General features: G+C 41.4%; 1 long non-coding RNA gene across 1 annotated transcript in view; it reads right to left on the bottom strand.

Moving 5' to 3' along the window:
- The window catches only part of LOC132659940 (uncharacterized), a 69,958-nt gene extending 59,153 nt beyond the window's left edge, over positions 1-10,805 (bottom strand). The window contains exon 1 of the long non-coding RNA XR_009601009.1: positions 10,601-10,805. This is a non-coding gene — a long non-coding RNA (uncharacterized LOC132659940). The remainder of the gene's footprint in view (positions 1-10,600) is intronic.
- Positions 10,806-11,402: the final 597 nt, after the last annotated feature.

The raw sequence follows: 11,402 nt of genomic DNA on the forward strand, positions 1-11,402 counted from the left end.
TTAAGCCCTCAATAAGTATTAACCATTAGTACTGAAATATAATTATAGCTAAACTATACTGAATGTTTACTGTGATACAAAAGAAAAAACATCCAACTTTATCTTCATCAACTTTCTGAATCAATTTCTTTTGTTATATTCATTTTATAAATGAACTAAGGTGCAGAGGGGTTAGCTAACTTAGCCAAAATCATCTTATTAACATGTGGAAGTGGGACTAAAATTCGTCTACATTACCTCTGGGAGAATATAGAGGACAGGTGGTTCACATTTAATTTTTTTTAAATTTGAAAGCAGTACTTTTGTTATAAAAGTGTAATTTAATTCCCACTTGCAGGTAAAACTTCACATTCTATCTGCCTATCACTTAAATCTAGCATTAGAGCATTTTTACCCAGCAACCTAATACATATTTAATGATGCCAAGCATCACAAAAGGCAGGAAAATTTTAAACTGTTTCAACCTAATATATATATAATAAATAACTATATATATATAAAGCTGTAATACATGTATATACATATACATAATACATATCAGTTCAGTTCAGTTATATAATATATATCACTCACCTAGAGCCAGACATCCTAGAATGGAAAGTCAAGTGGGCCTTAGAAAGCATCACTATGAACAAAGCTAGTGGAAGTGATGGAATTCCAGTTGAGCTATTTCAAATCCTGAAAGATGATGCTGTGAAAGTGCTGTACTCAATATGCCAGCAAATTTGGAAAACTCAGCAGTGGCCACAGGACTGGAAAAGGTCAGTTTTCATACCAATCTCAAAGAAAGGCAATGCCAAAGAATGCTCAAACTACCTCACAATTGCACTCATCTCACATGCTAGTAAAGTAACGCTCAAAATTCTCCAAGCCAGGCTTCAGCAATGTGTACCATGAGCTTCTAGATGTTCCAGCTGGTTTTGGAAAAGGCAGGGGAAGCAGAGATAAAATTGCCAACATCCACTGGATCATGGAAAAGCAAGAGAGTTCCAGAAAAACATCTATTTCTGCTTTATTGACTATGCCAAAGCCTTTGAATGTGTGGATCACAATAAACTGTGGAAAATTCTGAAAGAGATGGGAATACCAGACCACCTGACCTGCCTCTTGAGAAACCTGTATACAGGACAGGAAGCAACAGTTAGAACTGGACATGGAACAACAGACTGGTTCCAAATAGGAGAAGGAATACATCAAGGCTGTATATTGTCACCCTGCTTATTTAACTTATATGCAGAGTACATCATGAGAAACGCTGGGCTGGAAGAAGCACAAGCTGAAATCAAGATTGCTGGGAGAAATATCAATAACCTCAGATATGTAGATGACACCACCCTTATGGCAGAAAGTGAAGAGGAACTAAAAAGCCTCTTGATGAAAGTGAAAGAGGGGAGTGAAGAGGTTGGCTTAAAGCTCAACATTGAGAAAATGAAGATCATGGCATCCGGTCCCATCACTTCATGGGAAGTAGATGGGGAAACAGTGGAAACAGTGTCAGACTTTATTTTGGGGGCTCCAAAATCACTGCAGATGGTGACTGCAGCCATGAAATTAAAAGATGCTTTCCCAAAGGTATATTTAAAAGCCACAAGAAGTCTGTTAAGAATTTAAAACATGGAAGGAGGGGAGAGGAAGGTGGGACAAATTGAAAGAGAAGTATTGACATATATACACTACCATGTGTAAAATAGCTAGTGGGAATCCATGGAAGGAAGGGAAAGTTATGACCAGCCTAGACAGCATATTCAAAAGCAGAGACATTACTTTGCCAACAAAGGTCTGTCTAGTCAAGGCTATGGTTTTTCCAGTGGTCATGTACTGATGTGAGAGTTGGACTGCGAAGAAAGCTGAGCACCGAAGAAATGATGCTTTTGAACTGTGGTGCTGGAGAAGACTCTTGAGAGTCCTTTGGACTGCAAGGAGATCCAACCAGTCCATCCTAAAGGAGATCAGCCCTGGGTGTTCACTGGAAGAACTGATGCTGAGGCTGAAACTTCAATATTTTGGCCACCTCATGCAAAGTGTTAACTCCTTGGAAAAGACCCTGATGCTTGGAGGGATTCGGGGCAGGAGGAGAAGGGGACAACAGAGGATGAGATGGCTGGATGGCATCACCGACTCGATGCACGTGAGTTTGGGTGGACTCCGGGAGTTGGTGATGGACAGGGAGGCCTGGCGTGCTGCGATTCATGGGGTTGCAAAGAGTCGGACATGACTGAGCGACTGAATTGAACTGAATTGAATATATATATATATATACCGATTGGTTAGAGTGAACATTTTGTAGAAAAACATATAAGAATGGAAAACACTATTAACCATGTTTTACGTTCTTTTCTAAGTTCTTAAACAAATTTAAACTTTTAAATATTGGCGTATAATTGCTTCACAATGGCGTGATGGTTTTTGCTGTACAACAAATTGAATCACCTATATGTATACACATATTGATCCTCCCTGTTGATCCTGCCTCCTGCGCCCCCATCCAGCCCTTCTAGATCATCACAGAGCACAATGCTGAGCTCCCTGTGCATATAGCAGATTCCCACCAGCTGTCTATTTCACATATGGTAGTGTATATATGTCAATACTTCCCTTTCAATTTGTCCCACCTTCCTATCCTCTCCTTCCATGGTTTAAATTCTTAACAGACTTCTTGTGGCTTTTAAATGCATCTCTGGGAATCATTGTTGTAATTGATGTCTGTGTGCATTTTGTCAGATTGGGTTCAGCTAGACATTCAAGTCCTTTAACCACAAAGTCCAGGAAAGCTTGGCCTTATGACATTTCAGTTTATAACCGTGTTGGCAGTCAGAAAAGACGGCACTGCTTTTACTTAATAAAGATTAGTGCTCCAGTGTTGGGCAGATGTTTATATTGGTTCAGGGTGTGATTGGTGACGTAGATTGAGAGGAGAGAGCAGAATAGTTGAGAGTGAAGTGTTATTAGCAATAAAAGATAAGCTCTTCCAGAGAAATAATAATAGTTTTGAAATAGGAATGAACCTCCCAGTCAGTTTAACCCCCCACTGAGAGGTGGGGTCAGGCAAGTCTCTCTGCTAAACCGATTACATAATACTTTTTCCCCCTTAGGACGTTTCACAACCTCTTTTATAAACTGTTAATGTGCTTATTCAGTCGTATCATGAGGAAAGGTAACTAATTTTTAACTTTAACCAGGATGGCTTGACCTTTCCATGATCACTCTGGTGAACCAATAGGAGTTACTGTTCCATAACCTTTCTTTTACTCCTCATCACAAATTCCATCATAATACATGATAAATACAAAAATTGAACATAGTTTATTTTCCCTTTTACTTGATTAAAATACTTAGCTTTAAATGTATGACTATTTAAATGATCTCTCATCTTATTCACTAAACCCATCATCTGAGTCAAAAACATTAGGCTGACACCCACCTATCCAGCCCTAAATCCAAGCAAATGTGTTTTGAGGAAGGGACCACTTCCCTGGGCTTTGAGATGGACAGAGGCCATCTGACAAATCCACATCTGAAGATTTGTAAAACAAAGAACTTTGCACCAGCTCCTCCAAGAACTAGTATGGCAGAAGCTTTGATGACTGTGAGTTTCAAGGGTAAGATGGAAACTTCCCAACATCATAAGTCCGAATACCTCAGCTCTGACTCGCATTCTGTGTGGTCCCAGGAGAGATATCAAGTCCTCTGAGCCTCGGTTTCCTCCTCTCTAAAATGAGCTCAGCAAAGGATCCATGGGCTATATGTGTAAACACAAAGGATACCCATTATTTTATTACTTCTGGGGGAGACATAATGTTCATCACCTGAGGAAATAAACTTCGGCCTCCAAGACTGTAGCTTCAACTGCTTTCAATGGAAGGAACCTGACCTGTGAACCCTGGCTCAGTTTAAAGTAGACTCTTTCTGGTAGATTTTTTTTTTTTTTTTCAGAAATTCACAGTGGGATTAGAGACAAAAAGAAAGTACTGAAACATCTTTGCCTGTTTCATACAATCTTGGAGTTGTTGCTTTTTTACTGAAAGATGATTTAATAGGAACCACATTGTCATTCCAAATTATCTCTAGATTAGCCTTTGCTTGGATGATAAAATACCAGATGAAATGACATTTTTAAAACTTCTATTATAAAGCATTGCTTCCCAAATTCATGTATGCCCAAGCATAATACACTGTGCTAAAGCAGTTAAGAGTCTGAGCTCTGGAGTCCTACCACCTTCAAATCCTGCTTTGGCCGCTTAATAGCTGTGTGACAAATTCTAAAGCTCTCTGTGCTTCAGTTTCCTTGTTGTTAAATATGAATAATAAAAGTATGTACCTCATAGGATGGGCTTCCCTTGTGGCTCAACTGGCAAAGAATCCGCCTGCAATGCGGGAGACCCGGGTTCCATCTGTGGGTTGGGAAGATCCCCTGGAGAAGGAAAAGGTTACCCACTCCAGTATTCTGGTCTAGAGAATTCCACGGACTGTATATGCCATGGGGACACAAAGAGTCAGATACAACTGAGCGACTGTCACATCATAGGATTGTAGGGAGAGTTTGCTAAATTAACAAATGGAAAATACTTAGAATATTGTTTACTGTTAGCCCTTAGAACCGTGTTTGGCAATTAGCAGGCACTGAGTAAATGTTAGCTTCTATATTACTGTTTTAAATGATAGAGACTGTGATGCAGGAGAGTGGGAAGAGCTCAGGAAGGGAGATTAGAACAAATCCACTTAGTTAATACACTTTAGCCATTGTATGTACAATGTTTATCAAATTAATTACCTTTCTTGAGAGCAACGTTTGCCTGGGCATCCAGAGATGCCCAGAATTCAAGATTAGAAGCAAACATGAAGCTCTAATAACAGGTAATTAGAAGGAGCTCACTTTAAAAAAAAAAAGTTTGCTTTTTAATGGAGCTTTAAATGAGCTCATGGGAAGTTTATTATAAAATGCTTGCCTGCACCAAATGCCTTAGTGGGAAAACCTTACTGCAATTCAGTTGTTTAAATAATACACAGGCCATGTTGTTTCTGAGAGACTTTGTTCCTGCTATGGGAGTCAAAGATTTCTTTGACTGTCCCAAGGTATTCCAAAATGATCACAAAATCACATTTCAGAGCTATAATAGGAGGGGATTTAGAAACCATCTCCTCCTAAGCTCTCTTTTTATAGCTGAAGAAACAAATCCAACAGGGTTAAAGGATTTGCCTGAGGCAGCTCAGCAACCTCCAACCTCGAAGCTAAAGTCAATCCCCACTTTCTTTAATTCTTAGTTCAGGAGAGAGAGGGAGAGGGAGGAGAGAGGGGAGTGGTAGAGGGGAAAGCATACTGCAGCTTGCAGATGGGGAGCACCCCAAGTTTTCCCTTTCACATAGTAAAAAGGATAAACTGATCACATACCTGTAGAAACAATTATGGTTTCTCAGAAAAAGTGTCGAGGCTAAGCAATGATCAACAAGCATTCAAGGAGCGAGTTTATTGGCTGCAGGTATGTTTCTTGTTTGTTGATTTTTACTTCACTGGGACTAAAACCTGAGCATTTTGAGATGCCTGTGGACAAGCAGCAGAGCTAGCTACCCAGTTGGTGAGGTTTCGCTCTCCCGGATGACTCCAGTGAGCGACGTAACCTGACACAGTATACCAGGGCTCTGGGTGGCTGCAGCTAATCCGCAATTCCTTCTGCACTCCTACCACACTCAGAAAACCCTACAGGGACCATCTGGGAGCTGAGCTCGGGGAACAGGGACTCGAAGATGTGGGTCGTTCCATCCCAAGGAAGTTATGGCTTCCCAACCTCAGGTGCCCACCATCCACAAAAGAGATTTCTGTAAGAAGTAGACCCTATCATAAGAGCTCTCAGTCTCACATATTCAATGGGGGAAGATCACATAACTAGTTACTCAACTTAACAGGTACTTGCAAATCACCTGCTCTGTTCCCTCTGTGAATAAACAAAGCTGAAATGCAAATGGTGAACACCCTGTGTTGGACCAGGACTCCTGAGCAGTGTGGGTCTCATGCCAGTGGAGGGTTTCCATCACTGGAGGGTTTCCATCTCCCATCTTTAACTTGGTGGGTTATTATCCAGTTATTCTGATTTCTTTAAGCATATGTGACATCCTACCTCTGCTTAGATGTTTCTGCCAACCTGACTTCCCCGGTATGCTAATGGGTAGACAAAACTGAAAGAGATAAGAGAGAGATAGGTCTTTACAGTTAAGCACAGGGCCCATGTGCAACTCTCTGAACTGTGCAGTGTTTGCATATTTCTGGGATGTTTTTCGCCTCTGACTTCTGCAGTTGCCTTCTGTTACTGGGGATTCCCTAACCACCAAACTGTAATTTCTGCAATTCAGGGGCTCACAAAGGTTTTTGTTTGTGCTTCAGATCACAAAGTACAAGCATTCAGAGTCTAGTATCTGCAGCTTAAAAACTCTTTAAGGTTTTAGTTTCATAAAACAAAGTGACTGCCTATGAGGTATGATTTTCCATTAATGTTGGAACTGCCCAAGAGCCTCCACATACCCCTCCTCAAACCGGCTTATGCCTGGAGTTCTGCCTGTAGAGACTCATCGGTCAGTAAAAGAGTAATTTACCTGGACTGTACAGGTAGACTTCAGACCTCTGTAAGTTCTTGAGGTTAAACACAAAGTCTGTATGCATTTGCCCATTTTTAGCCCTGAAGAGAGGCACTTTAGGTCTTTGCTGGTTCCCAAAAGTATCAGTAACCCCCCAGAAGTTTAAGAATGATTGCTTTTTCTGGTAAGATGTTTTAAGTTATTTACTATTGAATGTTCTGGAAAACACATAAATGAAAAGACAATCATAAATTTTATATGTCACAAAGAGAGCCAACTGGAAACTTTGCCTAAGATATTTTCTAGAAAAACAAACAATGATTTTATTAGTTTTGCTCTCATTCTTTATTCAAAACAAAATATCTGCATTCTTGAGAGAGCTGATCACAACACAGATGTGACCTTTTCATTCTTCACTTCAAAAGTAAGGCCCGAGTACAGGACTAAGGAGGATTCTGAACCTGACTCTGGAAAATGTTATTTCTAAGAACAGTAAGTAAGTAAGTAAGTGAAGTCTCTCAGTCATGTCCGAGTCTTTGCGACCCCATGGACAGTAGCCTGCATCAGGCTCCTTAGTCCCTGGGATTTTCTAGGCAAGAGTACTGGAGTGGGTTGCCATTTCCTTCTCCAAGGAATCTTCCCGACCCAAGGATCAAACCCAGGTCTCTTGCATTGTAGACAGACGCTTTTTACCGTCTGAGCCAACAGAGGTGGTCAAATTTCTGTAAAGAGTCAGTAGTCGATGCTGTCAGCTTTTCTGGTCCTTGTGGTCTCTGCTGCTTTGTGCTCCTCAGTTGTGCTGCTTTGTGGAAAGCAGCCATAGACAACATGTAAACAAATGGAAGCGGTGATGTTTCAATAAAACTTTCCTTACAAAAACAAGTGGTGGGCCAGATCTGGCCCACAGCAGCAGTTTGCTGATCCCTGTCTTAAAGGTTTAAAGATGCTACTGAGTAAAAATAATAAGACTCACATATTTGCCAGGTTTATGATATATACCAATGTCAAGGTACTTTGTGAAAAATGAAATGTCTGATTATATTATTATATTGATTGTTGCATTGGAATGGAAGTAATTTCAACAAGTTATTCTGCAAGTCAGGCAAGCCATGCATTACATTAAATATCTGACAATTAAACTCCATAACTCCACACGCCACCATCAACAAAACGAAAAGACAGCCTACCAAGTGGGGGGAAATATTTGCAAATGATATGACCAACAAGGGGTTAATATCCAAAATATATAAACAACTCATGCATGCGTAGATGCTAAGTCACTTCAGTTGTGTCTGATTCTGTGCAACCCCGTGGACTGTAGCCCACCAAGCTCCTAAGTCCATGGGATTTCCCAAGCATGCATACTGGAGTGGGTTGCCATTTCCTTCTCCAGGGGATCTTTCTGACCCAGGGATCAAACTCATATATCTTGTGTCTCCTGCACTGGCTTTACCACTAGCCCACATGGGAAGTCCAGGCACATGAAAAGATGCTCAACATCATTAACTATCAGAGAAATGCATATCAAAACCACAATGAGATATCACCTCATGCCTCATGACATACCTCATGGCTGTCATCAAAAAGAGCTCAGATAACAAATGTAGATGAGGATGTAGAGAAAAGGGAACCCTCATACACTGTGGGAATCTAAATTGGTGCAGCCTCTGTGCAAAACAGAATGGAAGTTCTTCAAAAAACTAAAAGGAGCTGCAAGAGATAAATGGATAAAGAAGATATACATACATACACACACAATCAGAAAAAAGAATGAAATTTTGCCATTTGCAACAATGCAGAGGGACCTGGAAATTATTTCACTAAGTGAAATAAGTCTTACATATTAGTGTACATGATATCACTTATGTGTGGAATCTAAAACACAAAACAAATGAATGCATATAACAAAATGGAAACGGATTCCAGATATAGAAAACAAACTACTGGTTACCGGTGAGGAGTGGGAAGAGGGGAGGAGCAAGAGAGCAGTAGGGGATTAAAAGGTACGAATTACTGTGCATAAAATAAAGAAGCTACACGGATATATTGTATGGCACAGGGAATATAGCTAATCTTTTATTAAAACTTTAGAGTAGAATCTATAAAAATATTAAACCATCACATTGGACACCTGAAACCAATATAACATTGTACATCAACTACACTTCAATTAAAAAAAGATAAATAAAAGACATAGCTTAAAAAGAACAAAAGATTTAGACATGTCTGATTTTTCCAGGGCATAATACAAAAATAAAACTGGATCCTTTAAACCATGATTTGTCTCCATGCACCTCAAGGAAATTGTATTTTTGGCAAATGATGACGGTAAAATAACCCTTTTGCCCTCAGGCCTCACTCCAGGTGGGGAATCCCTCCCTGATCCTCCACAGGTAGACTTCTGTTTTTTCTAGAAACCTGCTATCCTTTAGAATCATAGGCTTTTGGCATCACAAATGCGAGCAGGCAGCGCCTGCCTGCCAGGCTTCAGGCTGCTGCTTGTCCAACAGGGGAGAAAAGAAATCCTTGTGATGCTCCCAAAGTCTGCACTTTCTTTCATTTCTAAAGCAAGATGACAGAAACCCTGGACCTCTTTTTACTTTCTGCATTCGAAATAATGAGTCACTTTATCTTCCTGTTTAATATTTAGTTTTGCATGCTGTTTGGTTAGAACATTTCATATCTGCACAGTATCAGACTGTGAGGTTTGAACAAATGAGCTAAGAGGTTAAGGGAAAGGGCTGGAATGGGCACCAAATGAATCAGAGACAAGTCAATCCAAAGACCATCACAGAGCTCATCAAAACTGAAATCACTCTCTCTGGAAAACAGACTCCCTCAGAACGAGTGAGTGCTAACTGACCTACAGGAAAAACAGCCAAAATGTATGTAAGCTCTGCCTACTGTCTGCAGGAGCAAACAGCAGTTGCAAACAGCAGCTGCAAACACACAGAGACAAAAGTGAAAGTGAAGTCGCTCAGTCGTGTCCAACTCTTTGCGACCCCATGGACACCAGACTCCTCCGTCCATGGGATTTTCTAGGCAAGAGTACTGGAGTGGGTTGCCATTTCCTTCTCCAGGGAACTTCCCAACCCAGGGATTGAACCCAGGTCTCCCACATTGTAGACAGATGCTTTACCGTCTGAGCCACCCGGGAAGTAACAAGGGACGATTTTACAATGCTGTGCTGTGCTTAGTCTCTCAGCCATGTCCGACTCTTTTCGATCCCATGGACAGACTCCTCTAAGACTCCTCTGTCCATGGGAATTCTCTAGGCCAGAATACTGGAGTGGGTTGCCATTCCCTTCTCCAGGGTACCTTCCCAACCCAGGGATAGAACCCAGGTCTCCCAAGTTGCAGGTGGATTCTTTACTGTTTGAGCCACCAGGGAAGCCCGATTTTTACAATACACTGCCCAATAGCAGATTTAAGCTGACATGAGTAGCCAGACTTCACACATGCCAAAGTAGAGGGTACAAGAGAGAAATTAGGGGTGCAATGCAGGTGCAAGAGTCAGTAGGAAGGAAAGATTTTTTTAAGTTAAGCTTATTAAAGCATAATTTACAAGCAGTTGAATCACCCTCTTGAGAGTACAATTCTGTGAGTTTTGACAAACACATATAATCAGGAAACAGGATTTCCATCACCATAAAATATTCTCTTGTGCTCTTCGTAGTCAACCCCTCTGGGGAGTCCCAGCCCCTCCCAAACACTGACTTGATTTGTGTCCCTGCACATATATGGGGTCTCTGTTTTTGCCTTTTCTGGAATATCAGATAAATGGAAACATCCAGTGGGTAGCAGAAAAAGTGAGATTTTAACCTCAAGCAAAGAGGAGTGTTTTAGAGATCAAATGTCTATAAAGCATCTTAAGACAGACAGGGCAGTTGGTAAAGGTGGCCTGTGCCATAAAATCTGCCATGGATAACGGAACTTCCTGTGTTATTTCCACACAAACTTGCCAAAATGAATACCACCATATGGATTCCCATTGTCTTTTAAGGTAAAATCCAGATTCTAGAATGTAGCTTACCAGGCCTTCCTCCAGAACGATGTTTGTTGCCTCCTCCAGCCCCGTCTTCCCCCATTTTCCTCTTTCCCATTCTCCACTTCAGAATCTCTGTGCCGACCTCTCTGCCACACACTGGTTCTTTCGCTCGCAGCCCGCTCTCTATCACCTCTGGACCTTTGTACATGAGTTTCTATCAAGTGCCTCTTCCCCTGACCCCTACCTCTTTGGCTTCAGACTTTAGCTTCCTCTAGAAGCACTTCCTGACCCTCCCAGTTTGCTTTAAACACCATTCTTGTGTGGGCTCCCACACTTGAACTTCCCCTATCTTAGTGCTCATCAAGCTACATTGTATGATAGTGAAAGTGAAAGTCGCTCAGTCGTGCCCGACTCTTTGCGACCCCATGGACTGTACAGTCCATCTAGGCCAGAATACTGGACTAGGTAGCCTTTCCCTTCTCCAGGGGATCTTCCCGACCCAGGAATCAAACTGGGGTCTCATGCATTGCGTGTGGATTCTTTGCCAACTGAGTTATCAGGAAAGCCCACGTTGTATGATCAGTGCAGATTTAATGGTGTGTCTCCCCAATGAGACGTTACATTCCATGGAGCTTCAGGGGAACCGAAGTGCAGGCTGTCCTACTCATAGCTGTATCTTCAGCACCTAGCATGGTGCCTGGCACAAAGTCATTTCTCAGCTTTAAACTGAGTCAAAGAGACAAATACAATGCAGACAAGATTCAGAAGAGGGAGTGTTTCTTTTAGCTAGGGATGGTGAAGGGGCAGGGAGGTAGGAATTAAGAACTGCTTTAGGAAATGCATGGAG

The sequence above is a fragment of the Ovis aries genome, chromosome 6 (genome assembly GCF_016772045.2).
Source record: "Ovis aries strain OAR_USU_Benz2616 breed Rambouillet chromosome 6, ARS-UI_Ramb_v3.0, whole genome shotgun sequence".
NCBI classification, from domain to species: Eukaryota; Metazoa; Chordata; class Mammalia; order Artiodactyla; family Bovidae; genus Ovis; species Ovis aries.